This window comes from Ambystoma mexicanum, chromosome 14 (genome assembly GCF_040938575.1).
Source record: "Ambystoma mexicanum isolate Mex_15411 chromosome 14, UKY_AmexF1_1, whole genome shotgun sequence".
In the NCBI taxonomy this organism is placed as follows: domain Eukaryota; kingdom Metazoa; phylum Chordata; class Amphibia; order Caudata; family Ambystomatidae; genus Ambystoma; species Ambystoma mexicanum.
In genome coordinates this window covers 476,019,979-476,047,023 of record NC_090940.1, presented here as the reverse complement: position 1 = coordinate 476,047,023, position 27,045 = coordinate 476,019,979, and the positions used below count along the sequence as shown (strand labels likewise).

The following is a 27,045-nucleotide window of genomic DNA, read 5'->3' as shown; positions in this document are numbered from 1 at the left end:
GCTGCGCGTGTAGTGGGTGTTTTTGGGGTTTTTAATTATTTATGTATTTATTGTGTGTTTTAAAGTGCGCTATCAGGCCAATGTGTGTGGACGTCCTCCTGGCCATGTGTTTCTGTTGCACTATGTGGACACATGGTACTTCACATGATTGGACATTGTGGATTTGGCATTGTTTTATTTGGGCCACCTACCTGATTCTTCGGATGTCTGCACTCCTTTCTCCATCCCTCCGACTCCCTCTATGCTCTCCATTCCAATGGTGGAGGCACAGATTTCTTCCCAGGGGGTCAACTTGATGGGTGATTCCGATCCTCCCCCGGTAGCTGTGGCAATGTTGCGGTTGGCAGAAAGTATGCTACGGACGCGTATCCGCAGGTCGTCCCATCGCTTTCTGCATTGCTGTGGGTTGCGGGGTGCGGTCCCCACCGCACTTACCCGCTGTGCCACCAGAGCCCATATGGCCTTCTTGTTCGCAAGTGCCGTCCTGGTCATTTGCGTGGAGAAGACGGCGGCGGCGGCATTCTCCTGGAGGGTCTCTGTTAGCACGGTGAGTTCCTCACGGGAGAAGTGGACCTGCCGCTTGCGGTCGCAAGCTTTCTTCGCTACTTTTCCCATTTTTCTTGGTTTCGCTAGGGTGGATGACGGGTTGGGGTGTGTCTCAGGGTAGTGTTTTTAGTGGTTGTGTGGATTTTGTGGTTTTATAGGTGCACGGCGGGATGTTTCCCGTTCCGGGCTCATGTTTTTACTTCCGTTTCCGTATATTTACGGTCACCGTACTTTCCGGTTGGCGCTCACTGCGGTGTCCGCTAAGATGGGTGGCGGTATTGCACCTAGGGCGCCGTAGGGCGGCGGTGTGGGCCGTTTTGGGGTCATTTCCGCCATCGCGGACTTTGCACTTCCGCCATGCCGTGGTGCTCGTGCCCGATGGGTCGGAATGGGCCGCACTTTGCTCCATCGTGCAATGGCGGAAACGCTATTTACGCTGTGGCGGTCCGGTCAGTCACTTTCCGCCAGGGTCGTAATGAGGGCCAATGTCTTTTAGAGCTTCGGACTTAAAGCGCCAGGTGCAGAGTGTTGGGATGGGAATTCCCAGCCCTAAGGACAGTATGATCGGAGAATGATCCGAGAATGTGCGGGGCAAAATGCGTGCATCCTCCACCCTACCCATAGCATCTCTCGAGACCAAAAACAGGTCTATCCTGGACGAACTATCATGTACAGACGAGTAATAAGTGTAGTCCCGCTGCTGGGGGTGAAGTGTTCTCCAGGCGTCGCAAATATTGAGCGACTGCATGTGGCCATGCAGCCTGCGCGCCGCGCTAGACAGGGCTCTGGTTGTAGTGGCAGTTCTGTCCAGGGCCGTGTCCAGTATAAGGTTCAGGTCCCCCCGCCCCCGTATGATCTGCACTCCCACGAAGCCCAGCAGTATGGTAGTTACAGTATCAAAGAATTCCGGAGAATCTACATTGGGACAGTAAGTGTTAACCAGCAAGTACTCTTTATTGACAAGTGTGCAGTGTATTATAACATAACGGCCCTCGGGATCAACATAGCTTTTATGCAGCACAAACTTAATTGATTTGTGGATCATTGTGAGAACTCCCCTAGATTGTGTGGAGTAAGAAGTAAAGAACCTGGCAGTACCTCATGATGGGGCAACAGCTCCCGAAATGAGGCCATCGGAGTGTGTCTCTTGTAAAAGCAATATCTTACAGTTGTGTCTGTTAGCATATGCAACAATCTTGCGGGCCTTAGTGTGGTTGCTCAGCCCCCGAATGTTCCAGGACCTTATGACTGTAGCCATGTCAGAGGTAGGTATCTACAGACACAGTACCCATAAATCAGTGAACATCCCAGCTCCCGTGATGGTATGGGCTCTCAGTGTTGGAACAGCAAGTGGGCGTGGGGCCCTGCAGCTTGCACGCTGCGAAACCTTGTGTGCCTTTTTGTAAAACAACCCCTTTCCCACCCCCCACCCTCACCACTAACCGTGGATCAGCAGTGTAAAGATCACCCACCCCTAGCGACGCACAGTTGGACCGTCCCCAACCTGGCCCAATTTTCCCCGAGGCCCAACTGGGGCCAACACACACCAAAAAAATGAGAAAAACCAGTGCAATCGCAATGGGGTTCGCCGTTGCCGTGCACCAGCACGCTTGGAGCCAAATGGCTCAGTTGCAAAACGAGCAGTGGGGGCAGACTCGCGACGCAGGCCCTGCCCGCTAAGCGGGTAATCGGGGACCGCACACGAGCCCCCGCGGTTCCGAAATAGACCAAAACAGTTTCGACAGTCAAATATCGTACATCCCCGCATCTCAAATGCGGGGAACAGAGTATATAACTAAGAGATTAAGGACCTGAACGATAGGAGAACAGAAAAGAGGTAGGACAGCAGAACAGTGTGAGACCAGCTCTGTGAAGTGCGTTGTGAGGATGTGTGCACAAGCGCTGCAGGGGCAGAGCGTCACAGTAAACAGAGCAACCTTACCAGTACCCCAGTGCAGATTGAGTAAACAAGTTCAATAAGTGTCCACAGTCCGCGCCAATCACAGTTACTTAGCGTCCACTCAGCCTTCTCGAGAGCCCTGAAGCGGTATATGCATCGCAATGAATTTCATTGCCCCGTCCGGGACTGTGAAAAAGTACAATTTGCCATTTTGAGTGAGCTTGAGACGAGCCGGGAATAAGATGGCGTACGGTACATTGCGTTCCCTGAGCATTTTCTTGACACCAAAAAATTGGCGTCTCTTCTGCTGTACCGCCACAGAAAAGTCTGGGAAGATCCTGATGACATGAGACTCCAGTCGCAGCTCCCCTTTCTCCCGCGACAGGTGAAGAATGAGGTCCTTGTCACGATAATTAAGAATCTTAGCTATAATGGGTCTGGGGATGTCGCCAGGTCGGGGTCACGGGGCAAGGGCCCGGTGAGCCCGCTCCACCGTGAAGTAAGGGGAAAGGTGTGTATCCCCCAGCAAGTCCTTGAGTAGTTGTTCGACTGCATCTTCCATGCGCCCCTTCAGGGCAGTTTCAGGGACTCCAATGATGCGAAGATTGTTTCTGCGGGAGCGGGACTCCAAGTCATCGCATTTTGCTTTAACACTCTTCATGTCGCGCGATAAGGTGGCTACTGTGTCCTGAAGTACGTGTATTGCATCTTCATTAGTGGAGATCCTGCCTTCGGCCTCAGTGATTCTCGATCCAGCCTGGTCTACCCGGGTCTTGAGCGAAGCGACATTCGCGTTGATATCGTCAAGCTTCTCATGAAAGGAGGCAAAGATCTTAGCCATCGATTCTATCATGGCAGTGAGGTCCGGCGCCGCCACCCTCGGATTAGGGTCGTTGTCATGTTCTTCCTGCGGAGGCGACGTGTGGCCCACCTCCGGTCGAGGGACCGTCTTAGCAAATTTGTCCATAGCACCCCCTTTAGCAGCTCCTTTGGAGCGACTCGACATGGCCGGAACCAGAGGGCACGACAAAGCTCGGTCGATGAAGCCAGTGAGTCGGGTATGGAAGAGATCCCGTGAGGGCACGATAGCAGTCCCCGCCGGCTCGCGCCAGGCAGCCCAGTCCAGGCCCCCCGTGGTCGCAGATGGGGCGCCGGCGCGCCTCGGTCGTCAGAGGCCTAGGCCCCTAGCGGAAAGGACCGTCCGGCGGGACCGGGGCAGGAGCGAGCCAGCCCACGAGTGTAGTGTGTGCCCCAGGTGTCAGGGCAGAGCAGCCAGCAGCGAGTCCAATGAGGGTCACCCGGTCAGGTCGCAATGAGAGCAGGGCCCAGTGTAGGCCCAATGGCGGCGAGGCACGGCGGGACAAGGATCTCCAGTTCCGAGAGTCTGATTTCTCCCAGAACTCGACGTGCGGATAGGGCTTGATGGCCACAGTGCAGGGATTGTAGCAGGTACACAGGATAGAAGGCAGAACCGCAGATGTCAGCGGATAAGAGGCGGCTGGGCACGGAGCTCTCACGCTAGGCAGCCATCTTGCAGACTGCTCAACAGCGCCCCCCCAGTTGCTCCTTTCCATTACACCCTCACACCACACTAATCCACTGAATGTACTGACCCTCAACACACAATCCCAACTTCAACACTGAATGGTCTGACTTCATTACCAAAAAACAGATTTCCACATTTCCCCCTGCACAATCATCGACCACAGCAATTTCCAGGCAGTAAGTTCCCACTCAGACAACAACCCCATACTGTATAGTATCCTCACTCCACAATCCCACTACTCCTCACTCACCTTACAAGTATTTAACAATCGAGTGACAGTTTTTCTCTCAGCAATCAATAACTCACCTTGCACATGCTACCTGTAATTCTTCTCCATGCTTTGCTGCACTGTCCTTCCTCCACCTGGTCTCTTGGTCCTCCTTCTCCTCCTTTGACCTCAACAGAACAACCTGCACTGACCAGTTTCTAACTTCCCTTTTGATCCTCCTCCTGTCCCTTCCATTGGTTTTCCTCCGTCAGCTGGTTCCCCAGGTCCACGGTTGGCTTCATTTTCCACATGGACTGGGTTATAATCACCAAAATACATATAACTGGATTTAAACTCTACCACATTTTCGTACACAGGTCTGCCAGCTTTTGGAAATGGCTTGCTACAAAGTCATTTTTGAAAATCGCGTTCCGTTTAATATGAGTGTCTGTATTAACGGTGTGATGTGCTCAGTGTTTCTTAGCTTCTCCGCTTACCGCTGCCTTTCTCTCTGACGAACTGCTGACTCGTGCCTCTGCTGCTATGCATGGTCCTGTAGGAGTGAGAATAGTGGTGAGCACTGTGTGTAACAGGTATGGGGCAAGGAAACATGGTACTTGAAAGATTCCTATTTAGACAAACCAAAGGAAGGTCAAATTGTGGGTATCACCACTTAGATCCTTATCAATCCATAGGGTAGGCCTCAAACAAATAATCGACCTCCCAAGTGTCACCAATTACATATGTATGAACAATTATCTCCATTTTATTGCAAAAAATGTATAATGGTGTAAAATACAAAAAATCATGCATAAAACCTGAACATCAAAAACAGAATGTATACATAATTATACACTGTTACACAAAAATACATCAGAACCGGTGTCACAGTGACCTGGTTAACACTAGCGTTGCTTAATTGAACACAAATGTCACGCTATATCTTTTTAGCCAAACTTGTACAAGTTTGTCTTTTTTAGGCTTCAATCCTCCGGAATTTCCCATTTCACCTTCAGGGCTGGGTTACGGCAGCTGGTTCCCTCCAGAAAGCACCCATAGAGTCTAGAAACTGACTTCCAGCTGTCTTCCAGCGCATATACCAAGGCCAAGAGAGCAGATTCCTCTGAGCCACCCATCTCATTTATTTTTAGCTATTTCCTTCACCCTCATATATCTAAAAAATGTGCCTCTAGGCAGGCCCTGCTATTGTGTGATGTTCGTCAGATCTCTAATAATAATAATAATTTTGCATTTATATAGAGCTACAAACCCTCAGGCATCTAAGCACTGCTTTTTATTACCCACGGTGTGTGGTGCTCATTTATTGACCTCGGAAAAGATGAAAGGCTGAGTTTGGCCCTGCCGGGATTCAAACCTGCGTCAGTAGGCTCTGCACAGATGTTACAGCGAGCGCTCTTCTCGATGTGCTATCTAAATTTACCTCTGTCATACAGATCCCCCCTCTCGTCGTCCCCCTCCACCCCCCAGGAGTAGACAGCACACCTCTCCCAAAGTCTGGAGGCACCCAGATGCTCTCTGCTCGTGCATACATCTACCACTATAGGGATGTTGCAGGAGTAGGGGTGGGATTACCCTAGTATCTCCAGGGTTCTAGACCAGATTCGTCTGCCAAGATCGACAAGCAAAGACAAGATGGCTATGCAAGTTGTTGGGACCCACAGTGCCTCTTTAGGTGTAGCTGGTGCCAACAGCTGCTGAACTAATCTTTCTTCTGGCGTGGGGCCATCTGCTAACCACTGCACAACAAAGCTCAGTTGGGTGGCTAGGTAATATAGCTAAAGCCTTGGTAGCTGAGCTCCGCCGTCCCTGTAAGGTAAATAAAACACGGAAAGAGACAGCTTGTGGTGGTCCATGCCCCAAAGGAACCCTCTGATTAAGGAGTCGAGCCTAAAGAAAGAACGCTACCCGTATATAGTAGTGGACATTGACAAAGAAATAAAGAAACCTAGGGAGAACAATCATTTTGACTATGGCAACCCTGCGCAGCACTGACGGCGGCAGCTGGGACCAGAACACTTCTTCAGGCCCTCCACCACCCTTAGTGTGTTACGTGTGTATGTCTCTGCCGGTATATGAGTAATCGGCACGCCCAGGTATTTGAAAGATTTCTCCACCCACAGGATGCCCAAGTCCTGTAGTTCAGTTATGTCAACTCCTCGAAGCCCACCCAGGGGAAAGAGGCAGGATTTCTGCTCATTAAAGGAGATACCGAATAACTCTGAAAACCTATTTAGTATGTCAAGGATCATAGGGAGGCTGTGTCTTAGTTCACAAAGGAAGAGTAATAGATTGTCTGCATATAGTGAAGTCAAATGTCTGTCTGCCTATCATGATCCCCGTGTCCCCATACTCCTGTCACAGAAATGCTGCAATTGGTTCTATGGCTAAAATATACAACATAGGTGACAGTGGGCAACCTTAACTGGTCCTGGGGCATATATTCCAAGCCCCGGATACCTGTCTACCAGATTTCACCCTGACTATCGGAGATGTGTATAGTAAAGTCACCCACCTTATAAAATTCTCACTCAACCCAAAAATTTGTAGCTGATTCCAATACCTTCCAGGGACACCAATGCATACTGCTCTACTCAGTGGTTGGTTTGATCGATAACATGTTGGAGCTGTCGGAGGCCCAGTGCAATGTTACGTCCTTGTACGAAGCCTGTTTGGTCTGCGTGTATTAGGGAAGCAATAACCCTGCAAAGGCATTTTGCCAGTATCGTAGTGAGAATTGTGATGTCATAGTTCAACATAGCAAGGGGGCGATACAAGTCAGTTATCCATTGGCTTTCCCTGCTCGGGTATAGGCATAACAAGGGTTTCCTGCATACTAGTCGGCAGCACGCCCTTATCAAATGCCTTGTTAAAGACTTCAGGAGCCTAGGGGCCAAGGTGGAGCTATAAGCCCTGTAGAACTCCGGTGAGAGTCCATTGCTTCCTAGTATTTTACAGGTGGAGAGTGAAGCAATCGCTTCCTGTACTTTCTCTACAGTGATGGGATGGTCCAAGGGGCTTTTCTGATCTGGGGTAAGTCTCGAGAGTCGGGTGAGTGAGAGAGCCTCTGCAATATCTTCCTGGGGCACCAGTTTATCATGGCTGTATAGTCACGCGTAATATACAGCACAAATATCATTAACTACAAGCTGAGATCTCCATGGAGCCCCACGTTTATCTAGGATTGATGTGGTTTGAAGTCTAGGTTGCTCACCTTTGCAGAGCCACGCAAGCAGTCTTCCAGGTGTGTCCCCTTTTGCATGTGCGCGGGTTATGCGTGTGGTGTGATCAAACTTGAACAGTCTCCCCCAAGGCTCGTGGCAGTGGGCCGGGGCTGTGGCCAGTTTTTCCTACGTTGCCCTGCAGTTTGGAAGTTGGGACTCAAGTATTCTGATCTCTTCCTTTACTCTCTCCAGTTCCTCTCTCAACGAGCGGTGGGTCCCGTCCCCCACCCTTGCTATGACCTCTCCCCATGTCACTATCTTCAGGGCTTCCCACACTGTGCCCCAGTTCTCGACGCTACCCACATTTATGGCCAAGAAACCAGCTATAAACTCAGACAGTGACTTCCTGAAGATCTCATCAGTTAGTGCATCAGTAGGCATGCACCATGTTGGAATTGGGATTAGGATTGTGAGGTTCCATTCAATCGGCAGTGGGGAGTGGTCCAACATAGTGCGGGCCAAGTATTCTGCACTGCAAAATTCAAGTAACTGCCCAGTCCCAGTAAAGAAGTAGTCGATCCTAGTGTGTAGTCTGTCCGGTGCAGAATAGGAGTACCCCCTGGTGGTTGGGTGCAGTTCCCATCAAATATCAGAAAGACCCAGATCAGTTGAGGAAGGGGGCGCTGTTGCGCAACAAGATGGCCGCTTAGGTGAGGAGCTCCTCTCCGGCATGAATCCTGTGTGAAATTTTCCCCCGGTTCCAGGGTGCATCGAGCCTCAAAAATAGCTGGGCTGCTTCCCGTACAATCCGGTTCCTGCAGGAGAAATTCCGACCGAAATCAGACACCCTAAGCCCATGGATGGGGGCAGGCCCTGAGCCTACGGGCCCGGGCCGTCACACGGCTCCACGGAATCCTACGAGGGAGCCGCTGCTCCCAGACCCGCACGGGCCTTGCGGTGGGTGGAGCAGAACTGGAAGACTGAAGGCGTGGAGCGTGTGCCCCATAGTAGCCTGCCTTGGACCTGTGTCGCGCGTGGGATGACGCGCTGGGTGTGCTTCCCCACTGTCTCCCAGACCCGGACGCCATGTCTGCGGACCACAGTTCATCAGCCCTGGTGCCTCGGCGAGCCGAGCGGGACGGCCCCGTAGCCGCGTAAAGGAGAACGGAGGGAGGATTAGCCACAGAGTGCGGCAGACAGCTGGATGAGTAGCGGGGCCCGGGAGCTGCTCGCGCTGCGCCTGTATGCTGGGGTTCTGAGAAAACGACCAATCCTGTTCCTCGTCAGCAGGTACACGCAGCGGCTCCGGGTGAGGCCCTTGGGCGCGAGGGGGGCCACCACAAGACCCTGGCAGTCCCCTCAGTGAGGAGGTCGCTATCCCGCCGGTGGCCTCGACTTCATAACCAGCCTTATTTGTGACACTGATGCACTGTGCTTGGGCAACATGCACAGAGAGCAGACTCCTTTGTGAAACAAAGCACAACCTCTGCCAGTATCGACGTGGGAGGACCCAACCCAGCCGTCCCAACGTCATCGGCACAACCCTGGCGTATCACGACACGGGCCGTGGTGGCTATAGTTAGCGCCCACTAATCTACTCTGGGCCCTCGCCCGATAAGCCCCGGACTTTTTGCTACCCTACCGCACTGTGTGTGTCTGCGCACCCCAGCTCTGAGGAATATCACTCTGTTTGGCCCACGTAATACAGCACTGTGGCACGGGTGGTGGGGCAGACACGTCGAGACCCTCACGCAAACCCTGCACTACTCGAGTCTCCTGCTGTGGCGCATTGGGGCACGACATCACCATCCTAACTGGCACAGGCTACTTTACGGTCTCCATAATGCCTAGCAAGAACGTGGGCAAGAACAGAAGAACTGGCCCCATGGATTCATTTACCAGCTCACAGTTGCCTCCTGAAAGCCCGGCCATACAACCTCCTTCTTCTCCCTTGCCATCGGAAGATTCGAAATTTGACCGCCTACTCGCCACGGTACAGAGCGGATTCTTGGCTATAAATGTCAAACTCGATGACATTGTCTCCACAATTGGTTCACTAAAGACCCGACTGGACAAAGAAAGTGCCAGAATCACAGAGACAAAACACCCAGGACATATCTCTCCTGAGAGGGGAAATGGATAAACTCCGCGGCAAATGTGATGATTTGGAATCTCGCTCCAGGCGAAACAACATCCACATAGTCGGCCTTTCAGAGTCTTTCTACAAGGGTCCAATGGAGCTCCGAATCGAAGATCTTCTGAAATCCCTCCTGGGGGAAGAGGCCTTTTCACCTCAGTTCCCAGTTAAGAGGGCTAATCGTTCCCTCGCTCCACCACCCATGCCCGGGGCTCCTCCCCGTACGGTTATAGCCAAACTACTGAATTACAGGAACAGGTACGCCGTCCTCAGGCTGGCAAGGGAGAAAGGACCCCTGAGAATTGGCATCCATATCTACCCGGATTTCTCCGCAGGGGTCCAAACTCAAAGACGATCCTACGAAACCATTAAACGCCAGCTGCGACTGCGACAGGTCCCCTACGCCCTTTTGTATCCGGCTAAACTTCGTATACAGCACGGCGGGAGAGCGCATTTCTTTGAATCCCCTGCAGCAGCCTTGACTTACTTGGAAGCCTCGATACCCATCCCACCAGGGAGGCAGGAACTCGACCAGAATGACCTGCAGCAGCCAGTTTAGCCTGAACCATCACTCTTAGGAATTAGCCTTAGCTGTAGGTGGTCTCTTTGGGCCACCGGAGAGGTTTGAAGCAAGGACAGGCAGAGATGCACCTCTGCTCCCTATCCTTGAATGTCGCCGGATGAGTTGCTGCACTCGACCCCTTCTCTGGGTTCACCCACAAGTTAGTAAAAAAGGGGATCATCATCAAGTTGGGCATGATGGTGTGGGAGGGGGTGGGTTCAGGTAATTCGGGACGTTTCTCTATTTTGGAGAACACTGTTAAGACCTCAGGATGCCCCGGTTGGGCACAAGGCACAAAGTTTCTCTATTTTCTTCTTTGCAAGAATACCCACTTTCTCGAATGTCATCACGATGCACGAATATGGCGCAAAACATTAGAGCACCCAGTAGGCTACAACTGAAACTAATCACTTGGAACGTTCGAGGGTTAAATAATAGAGGCAAAGCCAGTAAGGTGGGGGCATACATCTATAGGCACCACCCACACATTGCGATGCTCCAAGAGACCCATGCATTGAAGTCCACACACGAGAGTATCCTTCGGCAATGGGGTAACAACAGACACTACACGGAATATTCCTCTCAGAATAGGGGAGTCATCAGACTGATACACCCTTCATTGGGGTTCTCCACTGAAAAATGCAAGATAGACCCGCAGGGCAGATATGTTGTGGTCCGGGGCACGTTGGCTGGCGTAAAACTCATACTGGTCAATACATACGGTCCGAACCTGGATGACCCAGAGTTCTATATACAGCTTCTCGCAGTAATAGGTTTGACGACAAATGTCTGGGTCCTTTGGGGAGGAGACCTCAACACTATTCTTGACACCACACTGGACAGGTCTTACAGCAGGCCTAAGCATTTCACCAAAGCTGCAAACATTATTCGGCATGCCCAAGAGGAACTTACCCTTTCTGATGCTTGGAGGGGGACCCACCCTACCGACAGAAAATACACGTTTTACTCCTCAGTCCATGACACCGAATCCAGAATAGATTACTGGCTCATCTCGTACCCCCTGGTTAACTGTATCGAACGTTGCGAGATCCTCCCTCGCACGCTCTCGGACCATTCCCCAGTCACCCTGGACATACTGCTCCCCAACATAAATCGCCCATTACAACGATGGAGGATGTCCCCCCAACATATTAAAAGACCCGAGTGCCGTTGAAGCTCTTCACACCGACATGGAAGAATTCTTCCAGCTGAACAAAGGCTCCGTAGACAGTTGGGCGACTATATGGGAGACGTCTAAGGTATGGGTACAGGGAAATCTGATCTCCAAAACGACCGGCCTCCTTAAAGCCATCAGAACCGAGTTGGGTAATACCGAATCACGCCTGCAAACATTCGAAACTGAGTACAGCATGACCCATGATAAGCGCCTCCTGGCCGACATTAGTGCACAACTCCAAACTTTCAAAGATCTGGCAACCAAAGAACAACAATACATGGCCATCCCCATCAGAGCACGCAGATACGGGGAGGTCAATAGAGCATGTCACCATCTTGCCCGCATGCTCCGTAACAAACCCAACTATACACCTATCATGAGCATCCTAATGGAGGGTGGAACTGTCGTTAATGGAGAAAACAAAATAAACCTCGAATTTTCACATTACTATACTGATCTATATGCCAATCATGACAGTTGTACACAAAATAATATACGGACATACCCGAGTAAGATTGACCTCCCTAAGTTGACCTTGGAGGACAACTGGACCCTCAAGCAACCAATAACAAGCGATGAAATAGCTGAGGCAATTAAATCGCTGTCAGGCAAAACCCCAGGACCGGACGGTCTGAATGCTGAACTATACAAATCTTTCTCCACGATCCTCGCCCGGATACTAACTCTTGTATGGGAGGAGGCCATTAATGCAGGTTCACTCCCAGAATCAATGACAGACGCGGTTCTTACAGTGCTTCTGAAACCTAGACGCCCAGCACATGAACGCTCTTCATATCGCCCCTTGTCCTTGATTAACACCGATGCCAAAATGTATGCAAAAGTACTCGCCACCCGATTGCTCCCTAAAATGACCACCCTTATTCACCCTGACCAGTGTGGATTTATACCCACTAGATCCATGGCCCTAAACTTGCGCAGATTATTCTGCATATTGGCACAGATCAAACCAGGGGCGCAAGCCGTAGCCATATCATTAGACGCAGAAAAAGCGTTCGGCTCAGTTTCATGGCTATATATGTTTGAGGTCCTCCACAAATTCGGATTCGGCCCCTATTTGACAGGATGTGTCAGGCTGTTGTACTCGTCACCCAAAGCCAGGGTACTAACCAATCAAACTCTGACCAATTCACTTTACACAGAGGGACCAGACAGGGGTGCCCCTTTTCTCCCATACTTTTCGCTCTAACAATTGAACCGGTGGCGGCCGCAGTCAGGGCCGAGCAAGAGCTGCGAGGCATATATATATCAGGGGCATACCAAGCCATCTCATTATACGCTGACGATGCACTGTTATACGTTCGTGAACCAGAGAAGAACCTTCCCCCCATACTGGCCGTGATAAGCAACTTCACTTTACATTCAGGCTACAAGATCAACACAGCCAAGTCCGAAATCTTCCCATTGACTAGTGCCACCACTTGCCCCACAAACATGCATGGTCTCGCATGGGCTCCTTATTACATCAGATATTTAGGAATCCTAGTCTCTCGTGATAGCACCTCCCTGTATATAGACAACTACGAGGCCACTCTACAATCCATATATTCGAAACTTCAAATCTGGGCCAAACTCCCCGTATCTCTTGCTGGCCGTATAGCGGTACTCAAGATGACAGTACTCCCTAAGCTCCTTTATATCTTTTGTAACGTCCCCATATGGCCGGGCAGACCTTTCTTCGATAACCTTCGATCCATGGCTACTACTTTCATTTGGAACGGGGGGGGGGGGGGGCAAGCAGAATTAGTTGGGCCAAGCTGGTCGAACCCTATGAAAAGGGAGGGTTTGCGGCCCCCGACTTTGAACTATACTATTATGTAGCACAGGCACACTATGCAAAATTTTGGCAAGACCCTTCAGATAAGGCACCACACATACCTATCGAGCGACACTCAGTCCGCCCAACTGACCTGCGATCCATTATTTTTACGAAAAGGTATAGAGACGATTGCAAGTTTGACCCCACCTCCTGTACAATCACAGCATGGGCCGCAATCAGCAAACGACTCCAGATAGATAACCCCTATGATTCTCAGGCCCCCCTCTGGAACTTCCCAGGCATCACACCCACGTACGACATTAGTATCCAGAAAGGTTGGCTCCCACATTATGAGCTTACAATGAAAACCATGTTCCCAAATGGTAAATTCGTGACCCCCGAGGACTTTGCAGAATCGGTTGGTGGAAACCAACTGATCACTCTTCAGGTCCACCGCATGAAAGCGGCATTCAAGAAACGCTGGCCCACATTTCCAGATGAACCCCCCGAACATGCATGTTATCAGTCATTGTATTCTCAGACGGGCACAGGGGTGTCCAAACTATATAACATAGTCCAGACACATACGGAAACTCTAAACACCATTAAGACATTGTGGGAAAAGGACATGGGTATTACTATTGAAATAGGGAAATGGACCAGATACCGTCTCCTATCTAAAAAGATCTCATTGAATGCAGGCCTGAGACTAATACAGTTCAAGATCCTGAATAAGCTACACTTCACCCCGGTAAAAATGGCAAAATTCTATGACACCTTACCTGACAATTGTCCAAAATGCCTCGCCCCTGGCGCGAACTCCTTTCATATGTACTGGGCTTGCCCCCAAGTAGCGGAATTCTGGCGCATGGTGGCTAATATCCTAGAGGAGATCACACAAATCCCCGCAAACCTCAACCCCCCGAAATACCTGTTCGGGGACATTGGAAAGGTCCCGGAAAAAATCAGGAGACTGTTCAATGTCTCATGCGCAGTCGCAAAGAAATGTATCCTCCAGAAATGGAAGAGCACACAGGCTCCGACTGTGGATCAGTTCCTTTCAGCAATGGTGTTATGTGAATGAATGCGAAGAAAACTATGTGGGAACGGTACCCTCTGCATGTAAACCGAAGGACATTTGGGCTCCATTTAGGACATATTTAACTGAAACCTCTTCCGACACAGAAAACTCTGACAATAAAAGTGTGAATGAAGTGTAACACTACACTGTTATCCAGATGGACTTTTGCTGCCTTTTATCTGCACTGTGTCTACATTTTACATAACTGCAAGTGCCTGATGTATAGCATTAGTCCGAAAAGGATTGTGTGATTATGAAGTGCATAATATATTTGTATCATGTTTATGAGAATTACAGTGAGTGTACTGTGACATGCAACCAAAAATAAAGTTCTTAAAAAAAAAAAGAAAGATCCAGGTCAGTTAATGCAGCGTTTAAGGCTTTCAATGCTGGGGAAGGGCCACCCGGAGCAGGGGAGGATCTGTCCAACATTGGGTCATTCACGCAGTTGAAGTCGCCGCCCCAAATGACCAACCCCTCCCGTTTGGGTGCTATGAGATGGCAAAGTGTGTATACGTAGGGCAGAACCATGTGAATTTCGGAAGTAAGAATTGACAATACAAACTGCATTGTGTTGTATGTATCCCCTGATAATTAGGTATCTTCCCTCTTTATCGCTTATGACTTCCAGTAGTTGAAAAGGTAGCAAGCTGCTGACCCAAGTGAGCACTCCTCTGGAGAATTTGGATTATGTGGCACCATAGCCCATGCCTCCCCAGCAGCTCAAGAGTGCTTCCTGATCTCCGAGTAGTAGGTGGGTCTCTTGCAGTAAAGCTATAGAGATTTTCCTGCGTCGAAGTTAGGATTTCACTCGATTACTACGCAAATTGGAATTTAGACCTTGCACATTCCATGAGAGTATTTTAAAGGCAGTCATGATCATTTCTAATATCGTCCCACAATCTCAAGTCAATCCCAGTGTCCCTTCCCCGCCAACCAAGGTGTATGGAGTAAACGAGTGCATAACATAAACAACAAAACCATAAAACATTGACCCACAAACCACATTGTTCAGGCATCCCGGTACTACTAAGACTTCGGACAGCCAGTGTGTACCGGTTAGGCACCAATGTGTCAACTGGGGGCAGGTAGGTATTACCTTCAGTGGGTAACCTGGTTTCCTCCCACTGAACAATCAGGACTTGTGCGGCAAGCATGTGGTTGAAATGGAGCAGTGTTGGTTAGGGGGGGTCCATAGCCCCCCAATGGTTACGCTCAATTAAATTCAAAAGGTTACAAATAGAGTGTAGGTCCCGCGTCCGCTTCATGGCTTGAACAGATTCACCTTTAGCAGTCGAGGCTGATCGGCAGCCTTGGAAAGCGTAGTTGGGAGGGGAATTATTCCTCGCGTGTGGCTGGTCAGGGGTCGGGGTCCTTTCCATCCGCAAAGTTATGATCCATCCACATGTTTGCGGCTTTAGGGCTGTCGAGGAAGTGCGATTTGCCATTGTGAATTATCTTCAGTTGTGAGGGATAAATGAGCATGTTTTTTTGAGGCCTAGATGTCGCAGTCTGGCTTTGATGGGGACAAGTGAATTCTGAGCTCTCTGCACTGCGGGAGTATAATCTGGGTAAATGGCAATTTTAGAGCCATTGCGTAGTATCTCGCCCCCCTCCCTAGAGTACTGTAGGACTACCTCCCTATCACAAAAATTTACGATCTTGGCAATCATAGGTTGTGGGTGTGATCAAGGGGGCATTTCTTTCTGACGCAATCTTTGTGCACTCTCTGCATAGGACGTCAGGTCCGTTCCCTCTGTCCCCTCTGGCAGACCTAGCACCTGTATGTTGTTTCGTCGTGCTTTGCCCTCTGCATCCTCCACTCTTTGTTCCAGCGTCCTGTTTCTCCTCTCCAGTTCCTCAACCTTCAGCACTATGGAAAACCAGCAATTTTGCTGCGGATTTCCCCCCAGGCCATGATCTGGCGGACCCTTAAATGCGGCGGTAATAGGGCTACCGCCGCATTTAAGGGTTACCGCCAGACTCGTGATGAGGCCCTATGTCTTAAGCAGTGACCACTGTGTCCTTAAATTGCTGTTCCCCAGAGGAAGCCGTTTCCAACTGCTGTCTCACATCATGCCTGAGCAGCTGCACATCTGACTTAACCTCATCAATTCTAGTCTCCAAAGAGCTCCGCAGGGAAGCAATCGTTGTGAGGACTAGATTATACTGCGAGCCCTGGGCAGTGTCTGGGGATGGGAGTTGGTCTGCTCCAGGCACCTGCGTAGGGGCGGCAGTCCTGTCCTGGTTGGCAAATGAGTCCATGATGGTGGGTTTCCCTTCGTAGAGGACATTGTTGCAGGTCTAGGATAGGATTACAGGCTTTATGCGGGGTCAGACCCCCTAGCATGGGGATCAAGGCAGTAAGGTCATAGGTTTGAGCACTGAGTTCTTTCAGGATGGCAGCAGCACCAAGTGTCCCAGCTCAGAAACGTTGCATAATGCAAGTGGAATTGATACTTCACTGAAACAGATTCTGGCAGGCCAGAACCAGGGGAACATGCCAATCCCTCATGCAGGCAATTAATGACAACGGTGGTTGAATACTTAGGATGGGCTAGACCACCAACTCAGTTCATCCAAGATGATTTGACCGATATATTAGCTCATGGTCCCACCGAAGAAAACCGATTTTACCCTTCCATGTAGCCTTACAGAATAGGGTGGACAAAAATTGGGAGACCCCGGACTCTATTCCTCCGGTGAAGAAATCCCTCACTTAAAAATACCGCCAATCCAGTAGCGACCCCGGCTATCGGTCCAGGCAGCCACAGCTTCAAATAAGGTGGCATACCCTTCCATCCCTCCGGATAGGGACGACAAGCGTGTGGATGGTTGGGTGCGCAAGGTATTTTCAGCTGGGAGTATGGCGTTAAAATCGGGCAACTCCACATGTGCCTTGGCAAAATTTTCATACACTCTGTGGGAATGCATTGCAATGGCGGCGGGACACATACCAGAAGGGGATGAAAGGGAAGGATTCCTAGCCATTGTTAGAGATGGAAAGGAGGCCATGCAGTAATCCCTTCAGTCTGGTTTGGACACTGGAGATAGTGTGAGCAGGTCCATGGCCACTAGCACAGTAATGCGCAGATTTGCATGGTTGCGAAAGTTGGGTTGTGCAACGGACGTGCAAAACCCTCTTTTGCACATGCCCTTTGACGGGTCTCCCCTTTTTGGCAACAAGGCTGACGAGAGCCTTGAGAGGTTGCAGATCTCAAAAGCGGCTGCCAAATCTTTAGGAGCTGCTATTAGGCAACCTCAGCCTTTTCGTGCATCAGGACAATCTTGGAGGGGACCACCCTATAGTTATTACTCCTCATATGGAAAGGCGAGAGGAATGGCCAGTCAAAGAGGCCAGAAAAAAGCCACTCGTGGTCAACGAGGAAAACATGCAAATCCAGCCCCAGCAGCCGCAGCAACCGCCACAAAACCACTTTGAGGACTTGCCACACAAGACGCCTGTGGGAGGCAGGCTCTCACAGCATCTGCAAGAATGGCAAGCCATTACTTTAGATGTTTGGGCTCTAGAAATAGCCCACGGTTACTGCCTTCCTTTTCTAATGCAACCTCAAAGCAATCCACCAGGGAGACACTCTTTGAAGTTTCCAGATCTACTCCTACAGCAGGAAGTCTTAACTTTGCTAGAGAAAGGTGTTATAGAACCAGTACCTGTAGCGGAAAGGAACAAGAGATGGTACTCCCCGTATTTTTTGATTCCCAAAAAAGGACAGAGGACTGATACCCATCTTGGACTTAAGAAGCTTGAACAAGTTCCTCAGGAAGGACAAGTTCAAGATGGTCACTCTTTCTCAGATCCTTCAGGATTGGTTGGTGTCATTGGACCTCCATGATGCTTATTTTCATGTGCCAATCTATCTCAAGCACAGAAAATACCTGAGGTTCGTAGTTGGGGACTCACACTGTCAGATTTGAGTCCTGCCATTCGGGTTGAACTCTGCCCCGAGGGTCTTCACCAAGTTAATGGTAGTGGTGGCAGCGCACCTCAGGAGAGGGGGGATTCACATCTACCCCTACCTGGATGATTGGTTGATCAGGGCATGTTCTGCCAAACAAGCCCTGGATCATCTGAATGTCACCTGCCACTTCCTCCACAGACTGGGCTTCTCCTTCAATTTCAAGAAGTCACAAATTAAACCTTCCCAACAGCTCCAGTACATAGGGGCTGTATTAGACACATCCTTGGGAAAGAGCTCGCCTCCCAAGTCGAGGGCTCAAGACATTCTTCAGAGGGTTTCCAAATTCCAAAATGCCCAAAATCTCCAGGCCTACGACTTCTTAAGGTTGCTCGGACTCATGGCATCCTGCATTTTCCTAGTGCCAGAGGCACACCTGAGGATGAGATCCCTTCAATGGGCTCTAAAGACTCAATGGTCCCAGTTCTCAGGTCAAATGACGGATCTCCTTCAGATTCCGAACAAGGTTTGGCAGGATCTTCTGTGGTGGACTTCCACAGAGAACATCCTAAAAGGCGAACATTTTTGGCAACCATGGCCGGAGATTACAGTAGTGACGGACGCTTCACTCATGGGGTGGGGAGCTCATGCCAACGATCTGACAATCAGCGGTCGTTGGTCTCAATCGGAGTCCAAACTACACATCAACCTTTTAGAGCTGAGAGCAATCAGACTAGCGCTGAAGGCTTTTCTACCATCTAACAGAGGAAAAAATGTCCTGATAATGACGGACAATACAGTGGCCATGCATTATCTAAACAAAAGAGGTGGTGTAGGGTCACTAACTCTGTGCAGAGAGGCAATGCGGCTCTGGTATTGGGCAATTCAAGAAGGAATTTCCTTAACGGCAGTTCATCTGGCCGGGGAGGAGAATATGATGGCGGATGCTCTGAGCAGCCAGAGCACGGTGTCCCACTAGTGGGAACTGGCTCAGGAAGTCCTTCAAGAGATCTTCACCCTTTGGGGAACCACCCAAGTAGACTTGTTTGTGACTGGAATCAACCGGAAGTGCGAAAAGTATTGTACAAGGGAATCTCCCCTGAGAGGAGCCCTAAGGGACGCGTTTGTGGTAGAGTGGAACTTCCCACTAATATACGCGTTCCCTCCGATTCCCGTCATTCCTCAGGTCATCAGGAGATTGAGACGGTTCGGAAACCGCATGATCCTAATTGCCCCCGATTGGGCCAGGAGAAAATGGTATCCGGACCTTCTAGATATGTCCATCTGCCCTCCGTTACGTCTTCCTTATAGAGAGGACCTTCTCTCACAAATGGAGGGCCAGGTTCTCCATCCAGAGGTCAAGACTCTCAACCTTCATGCTTGGTATCTGAAAGGCTGAGATACAAGGATTGGACCTTCCAGATGACATCATGGAGGTGTTCCTTTCGGAAAGGCCAGCAACAAAATCTCTATACCGTTGTCGTTGGAAAAAGTTTTGCAATTGTTGCAGAGAAAAGAATGTTGATCTTTTTCTATGTCCTATCCCGGAAGTGTTGTCCTTTCTCTTGTCCCTAGCACATAGAGGCCTAAATGTTGGGACCATGAAAGGTTATCTTGCAGCGCTTTCCATTTTCAAGCGCTCTTCAGAAGAATGTTCCTACTTTAAAATTCCTTTGATAATACAATTCTTAAAAGGACTCACCAATGTGTTCCCTCCTTACCCTTTCCAAGTCCCAGTTTGGGACCTTAATCTGGTTTTAAAGTTTTTAATGTGTGCCCCTTTTGAAAGCTTGCACACTTGTCCATTCAGATTATTAACATTGAAAACAGCTTTCCTGGTTGCTTTAACATCTGCTAGAAGAGTGAGCGATTTGCAGGCACTGTCTTCGGGGCCACCCAATACTGTGTTCCACAGGGACAGAGTGGTATTGAGGGTTAAACCCTCATTTTTGCCTAAAGTTGTGTCTGATTTCCATTTTAAATCAGAAAATTATTCTGCCCATGTTCTACCCCCCACCTTCCCCAGTAAGGAGGAGGAAAGATTGCACAGGCTGGATCCAAGAAAAGCTCTAAGCTTTTACAATTCTAGGCTTTCCAAGCTTAGTGGATAATCAACTTTTCATTGGCTGCACCGGAAGGAAATTGGATCAATCGGTGTCAAAACAAACCGTATCACGTTGGATTGTGCGTTGCATTTCAGAATGCTACAGATTGGCGGGCAAAGACCCACCAGAAGGCTTAAGGGCCCATTCCACCAAAGGCATAGCCTCTTCGACAGCCCTTCAAAGAGGTGATCCCATAAAATCTATTTGTGAAGCAGCAACTTGATCATCGCTGCACACCTTTTCTAAATTCTATAGTCTGGATGCTTCCCAGTCTAAAGAGCTTGCTTTCGGTAAAGCAGAGCTATATTCTGCCATATAATATTAATAAAAATCTACTCCCTCCTCCAGAGAGCTTTCTACACAGCTTTGGGAGTCTATCTAAGATGAGGAATACGTTGGAGGACACAATCCATTCGAAGAACAATTTACTTAAAGGATAGTTCCGGGACTTTTTTTTTATTGTCCCTACGGGTCGGCCATGTGTTTGTAAGCATAAATCGGTAGATCGTAGGAAACTTTCCTATGGACCTTACCCGACTTTTCGCCCATTATCGCACTCGAAATCAGCCTCCATTTTGTGATAATCCTATCATTCCGCCGCATCGACCTGGCTCACCTGCCTTTGCGGCACTAAATCAAATCCCCCGCCCCTGAGCCTGACATCAGCAGACGCGTACTGCCCATTTCAAGCACGTCTCGTGTCAACAATCGCTGCGCCTCAGCTATTGACGTGTTGCCATGGAAATGGCAGGACGCCTCTTTCCCCAATAAGTATAAACAGACCGTTTCACAACATACAGCAGCAGATTTTCGATTCCATTCCTCTCTCTGTGTTACTTTGAGTATTCTGTGACTCGTTTCAGTGCTCTGGTCAGCTACCTTCGCCGCTTGTAGCCCGTGTGAACACCTGTACCATCTCTGTAAATTATTTTACTATCTTTACCGCACAATGGCCACAATAATGCCGTATATGTACGAGCCCGAGTACACCGAGGAGGAACTACTGGAAAGGCAAGCACGCGAAAACGATGGGGATTCGGACGGCAGTTGGGAGGACCAGTCAACGGATGAAGAGCCTGGACCATGTCGCATGGACGGCGTCTCCACCTGGTGCACGTGCAATCGGTGCGAGCTAATGCCAACTGAGGAGGAGAACTGCTGCTGCCGTGAAAATTCCGGGTGCTTGGCCTACATTTCGGAAAGCGAGCAAAGTCTGCAGGAAGGCGAGCAAAGTCCGCAATGCATCACCGAGCTGCCAGAGTTCAGGGAAGCCTGCCTCTCACGGACAGTGTTGAGGATGATGATGGTGCTTATGCACGAACTTCGTGGCACTGTTCGTCCGCGTAATCCGAGTAACGAGTAAGTATACTCTGTTTGTGATGTCAGTGATGCCACCACTATTTCATGGTCGTCTCCCACATATAAAATTACATTTACATATCATTCGAACGCATGTAAATTGGTTCCATATAGTGCATTTTCTAGATATAATTTTTTTCTAAGAAAAATGACATGTGTTACCTGAATCGACATTGATAAGAAAGTTTGGTCAGTTTAATACAGTTTGCATCTTTTTTTTTCACAGGGGGTACAGGCTAGTGGCCTATCGTTGCTTCACTTGGTGGCTTCACGGGAGGCTCGGACACCGCGTTCGGAGAGTAATACCTGCCTGTGCGGTACTTGCCATTAGACAACATTTCCCCAGTGACAGTGGACAATACCGCGGATTTTCCCTCGATGTGCTGCAACCTCAACTTTACAATGTGTAATGTTTATTATTTATGTTTAACTAAAATCTAAAATAAAGCCCAACATATATTTTAGCAATGGTTGTTTTGATTTTTTAAATGAATCTAGTGTGTCTCCGTTGAATAGCCTTCCAGTGCCTTGTCTTGTCACACCACATGTCTCCGGCCAGCATCCTCCCTCACGCTGGCCGCACACCTTCAATCCACATAACCGTTGAACCCATATATGCAGCAGTCATACATATATTATTTTGTGGGTTGGCATCAAGCGTTGGCAATAAAAAGCTGTTGGATTTTATTGATACAAAACATGGTTATAGGTAAATAATAAATATGGTTGATCATAATAAATCCTCTTTTTGGGCACCGGGTACAGAGATGACCCCCATATATTCTCCTGGGAGGGTGAGGTATTTATAAACTCACCCCCCTGCCTTCCATGTAGTAGATCCTGCAGCCATCCTCTTACATTCAGTTAGATGGCCTCTCCTTGGTGAGGCCCTGCGGCAAACGGGTCTTGTCTGCACGACCACCGCCCCGATCCACCCCCCCGCCCTATCAAAGGCAGTTCGCACCGGGGTACTTGTGCTGGCAAGTGGAGCTGTCAGGGAGCGATAAAGGCCAAGAGGTGCCAAAGACCATGTACACTTCAAAGTGGTCTATAGAGCATGGGTTGTTGTTCCCATGTCTACCTCCAGACCCCGTGTCTCCTGCCAAGCATCCCCCCTCACGCTGGACGGCCCCCTGCAATCCACATAAGTGTGGCTCCATTCACGAGTCTTCCTGTGTCTTGTCTGCACGACCACCGCCCCGATCCACCCCCCGCCCTATCAAAGGCAGTTCGCACCGGGGTACTTGCGCTGCTGGCAAGTGGAGCTGTCAGGGAGCGATAAAGGCCAAGAGGTGCCAAAGACCATGTACACTTCAAAGTGGTCTATAGAGCATGGGTTTGTTGTTCCCATGTCTACCTCCAGACCCCGTGTCTCCTGCCAAGCATCCCACCTCACGCTGGACGGCCCCCTGCAATCCACATAAGTGTGTCTCCATTCACGAGTCTTCCTGTGTCTTGTCTGCACGACCACCGCCCCGATCCACCCCCCGCCCTATCAAAGGCAGTTCGCACCGGGGTACTTGCGCTGCTGGCAAGTGGAGCTGTCAGGGAGCGATAAAGGCCAAGAGGTGCCAAAGACCATGTACACTTCAAAGTGGTCTATAGAGCATGGGTTGTTGTTCCCATGTCTACCTCCAGACCCCGTGTCTCCTGCCAAGCATCCCCCCTCACGCTGGACGGCCCCCTGCAATCCACATAAGTGTGTCTCCATTCACGAGTCTTCCTGTGTCTTGTCTGCACGACCATCGCCCCGATCCACCCCCCGCCCTATCAAAGGCAGTTCGCACCGGGGTACTTGCGCTGCTGGCAAGTGGAGCTGTCAGGGAGCGATAAAGGCCAAGAGGTGCCAAAGACCATGTACACTTCAAAGTGGTCTATAGAGCATGGGTTTGTTGTTCCCATGTCTACCTCCAGACCCTGTGTCTCCTGCCAAGCATCCCCCCTCACGCTGGACGGCCCCCTGCAGACCGCATAATGCCACGACATATACACGTCATTCATTCACAAACACACCCCTGTTTCGAATTCTTTATAACCCACTTCATATTTCTAATGAGAACTTCTTTGCGCTTTGCTAGTCAACCCGTGAAGGTGCTGGTTATCTGCTCTTCGTCTCTGTGAACTTCCGTGACCACTTTGAGCAAACTCGTCAGTTTGCAACCTGTGAACTGCTCCCTGTTCTACGACAAGAAACTACTCTGATCCCTGCATCTAACTGTTTGTTCGTCAAGGTAAGTCCATGTACCATAATCATTTTGCGTCCAATTTTTTAATTTATATCTATTTGCTAGTAGTCATCAAATTGCATCCATGTTTTCTTTTCGTTCACGACAGTACATGCAAGGAACTAGTCACATGTTCTGAGTTTAGTCAAATTACTTTTTCTATTTTTTGAAAGTTATTGAAATACTTATCCGCATGTGAATAACGTGTATAGTTCCAAGAACCAAAACGGACCTTGCATTGAACCTTTTATGTGTCATTTAATGTTTTAACACATTGGTATTCATAGAGAATTGTTGATCTTTACTTTTCAGAACTTTCCATAATGCCTGCCTGTTCCATTGGCGGTTGCCCTTCGAAGACCCATAACAAATCTGAAGATACTATAATGCATGTTTTCCCTAAGACAATAGATCAGATAAGAGAATGGGTCCGATATTGCGGATATCCAGCCTCTGAGCTAGAAAGTAGAGTCCTTGAAGTCTTTGCGGACAAGAGGGGTGATCGATACCGCATCTGCAGCAGGCACTTTAGCCCAGACATGTACTCCACATCATTGCTAATAAAGAAGAAAACACCGCGAGCGAGGCGAAAATTGCTCTCAACCGCTATTCCCACTCTATTCGTCCACATCCCTCCACTGGTGAGTCAAGTTTACGTATTTGTCTCTCGGCCTTGCGGTAGTGTGTAGCATTAGCTAACAATAATTTCCCCATTTATGTATCCACTCAATATGAAGGCGGAAGATTCTCCATCCGTGTCGTTATTGCAGTCATCAGCCACTTCAAGCGCCTATCGGGTAATCTTACTTAGCTATTCTGACACTGACTTGTTTTAGGCATGTAAATCAATAGTTTTAATTGATCGTGTAATCATTTTACCTAATGGTACACCACAGTACTCGTCCTCTAGTCTTTGTTTTCAGTTATAATTATTGTTATCCAAAATAATGCAAGTACTGTCTTTCAGGGAGATGCTGAGGAGTCCAACGCATTGACGACAACCGTAGATGTCACTCAGATGCTCGAGGTACGTTTCCGGACAGTTCCATCGATGGAGATCATCAGATCTTGCATTCTTGTAGCGTGATTGTTACACACAATGTTTCTTTCGTTTTTAGCCATTGGTATGTCCTTCTGTCGTCCCCCTCCTATGTGTCTTCTTTTTTCAATATTGTGTTCATTACTAATGAAAGTCCTATGTTTCAGGGAGTCGATGGAGCATTAGTCCAAGAAGAAGGGGGAGCATGCAGTTACGGGTCGGCGCAACAGCTTGCAGAAGTGTGCACCGCAGTTACAGCGTCCCTTGATGTTCTTATGCATTTCGAGGTATGGATACTGACAGATCAATCATGCGAGATCAAATGACGTGATTACATCCGCTATACTTCCTTCTTTATTAACGCAAGTACTATGTTTCAGGGAGCTGACGGAGCTTCTTCAACAAGAACATCACCCCTAGTAGTTGATGCAGATCTCTGGGTGGTGACACTTCCAACGATGGAGCAAATCGAATCATATTTAGATATCCATTATTTATTTTAGACAACTGATCATTTGTGCAGGTCTATTTAGATGAGCCGTTGACGCCTGCAGAAAGTTTATGTTCTTTTAAACAAAATAGAAAACCATACTAATGCAATTACTGTGTTTCAGGGAGTTGCTGAAGCGTCATCTTCAATAATATCATCAATGGAAGTCTATGCGGAGCCCGAGGTATGGATCTTGACAGTTCAATCTAACTAGATCAACAATGCGTGAACTATTGTCGTTTGAATGTTCTACACAATGCGTTCATTCGTGTTTTGCTATTGAGATGTACGTATGGGTATTGGTCCCCAAGTACATTTTGTGTTTTCAATATTATTATACATACTAATGAAAGTTCTATGTTTCAGGGAGTCGATGGAGCCTCAGTGAGTGATGGATGTGCTTATCATGAAAATATAGTCGTTGCAGCGCGAGAGGAAGTGGAGACATGCACACACGAGTCGGAGCAACAGCGTCCAGATGTTGAATTTCTAGGCAAGAAAGTTTCAAAGAAAAGAAAGCAAAAGAAGGTTAGTGTCCTGTTCACTATATTATGTTGTCTTTCACTGTCAATAGTTCAATACTGTAAGTTGTGTTTAAACTGAACATCCCTTTTCTAATCTGTCCTCTAGTTGCGAGTGGGTGTAAGAACTAGATCTACACAGACAGTGAAGCGAACGAGAGATGTTGCTTGTCAAACCTTTTGGCAGGGACTGGTAGTTTGGATGCAGTCGGAGATCAATTCACAGAATCCACACCCGCAAAAAATAAGAGCGCGCGAAAGTTGAAGACATTGTTTTTTTCTCCCATCTCCGGACAAGAAACAGATGTTGCAATGGAAGAGAATGAAGTGGACGACAATGAAACACCATCAATATCACTCAGCATAGCGGAAGACGATATCAGAGATTGTACCTTTCATGCGAGTGACATGTCCTCAACGTTACAGGCCGAACCAGCTGGGATGCAGAGTGACAGTATAAGGAAAGAGGCCAAATTCATTGTATTCGATAGCTGTTTGATGGATATTATTATGATGATGAAATGTGGGCATTGGGTTGGTGGGGAAGTATGTGGGGAGCCATTGATTAATGTGACTCGTGCAATTCGAGGCACTAACCTTAAAATACATGCCACCTGTACACAATATCATCCGTTCGCATGGTCTGCACAACCCATGCTGGGGCAACTGCCAGCAGGCAATCTACTTTGTGCAGCGGCCGCACTTTTTAGTGGTTCAAGTTTTAAAAAGTTACAGTATTTCTTTCAGTTTGTGGGAATCCATTTCATTGCGAAAAGTCAGTTCTACAAATACCAAACCGATTATCTATTTCCAGCCATCAGCGAAGCTTGGAGAATGGAAAAAATGTCAATGGAAAGTACATTCGCGGGCAAACGCTTCAGGCTAGCCGGTGATGGACAGTGCGACAGCCCAGGATTTTCAGCCAAGTACTGCACCTACCACTTTCAGGACATGGAAAGTAAGAAAATTGTGAGTTCGGTGGTCGTGCAGGTGTCACAAAGTACATCCTCAGTGGCCATGGAGAAAGTTGGCTTTGTAGCATCATTGCAAGAACTACAATCGCGGGGAATGGTGATCGACCTGATAGCCACGGACAGACACGTTTCAATTGCCAAGACAATGAGAGAAGAGTACAAAAATATAAATCACCAATTTGACGTATGGCATCTTGCAAAAACAATCAATAAAAAATTGTCGGCTGCAGGAAAAAAAAAAGATATGCAAGGTATTTCACAGTGGTCCAAGTCAATCAGCAACCATCTTTGGTGGAGCT

The 27,045-nt window shown here is 48.8% G+C and overlaps 1 protein-coding gene across 6 annotated transcripts in view; it reads left to right on the top strand.

Moving 5' to 3' along the window:
* Positions 1-27,045, top strand: part of ATG2B (autophagy related 2B) — a 5,509,925-nt gene that overhangs the window by 876,550 nt on the left and 4,606,330 nt on the right. The window lies entirely within an intron of this gene.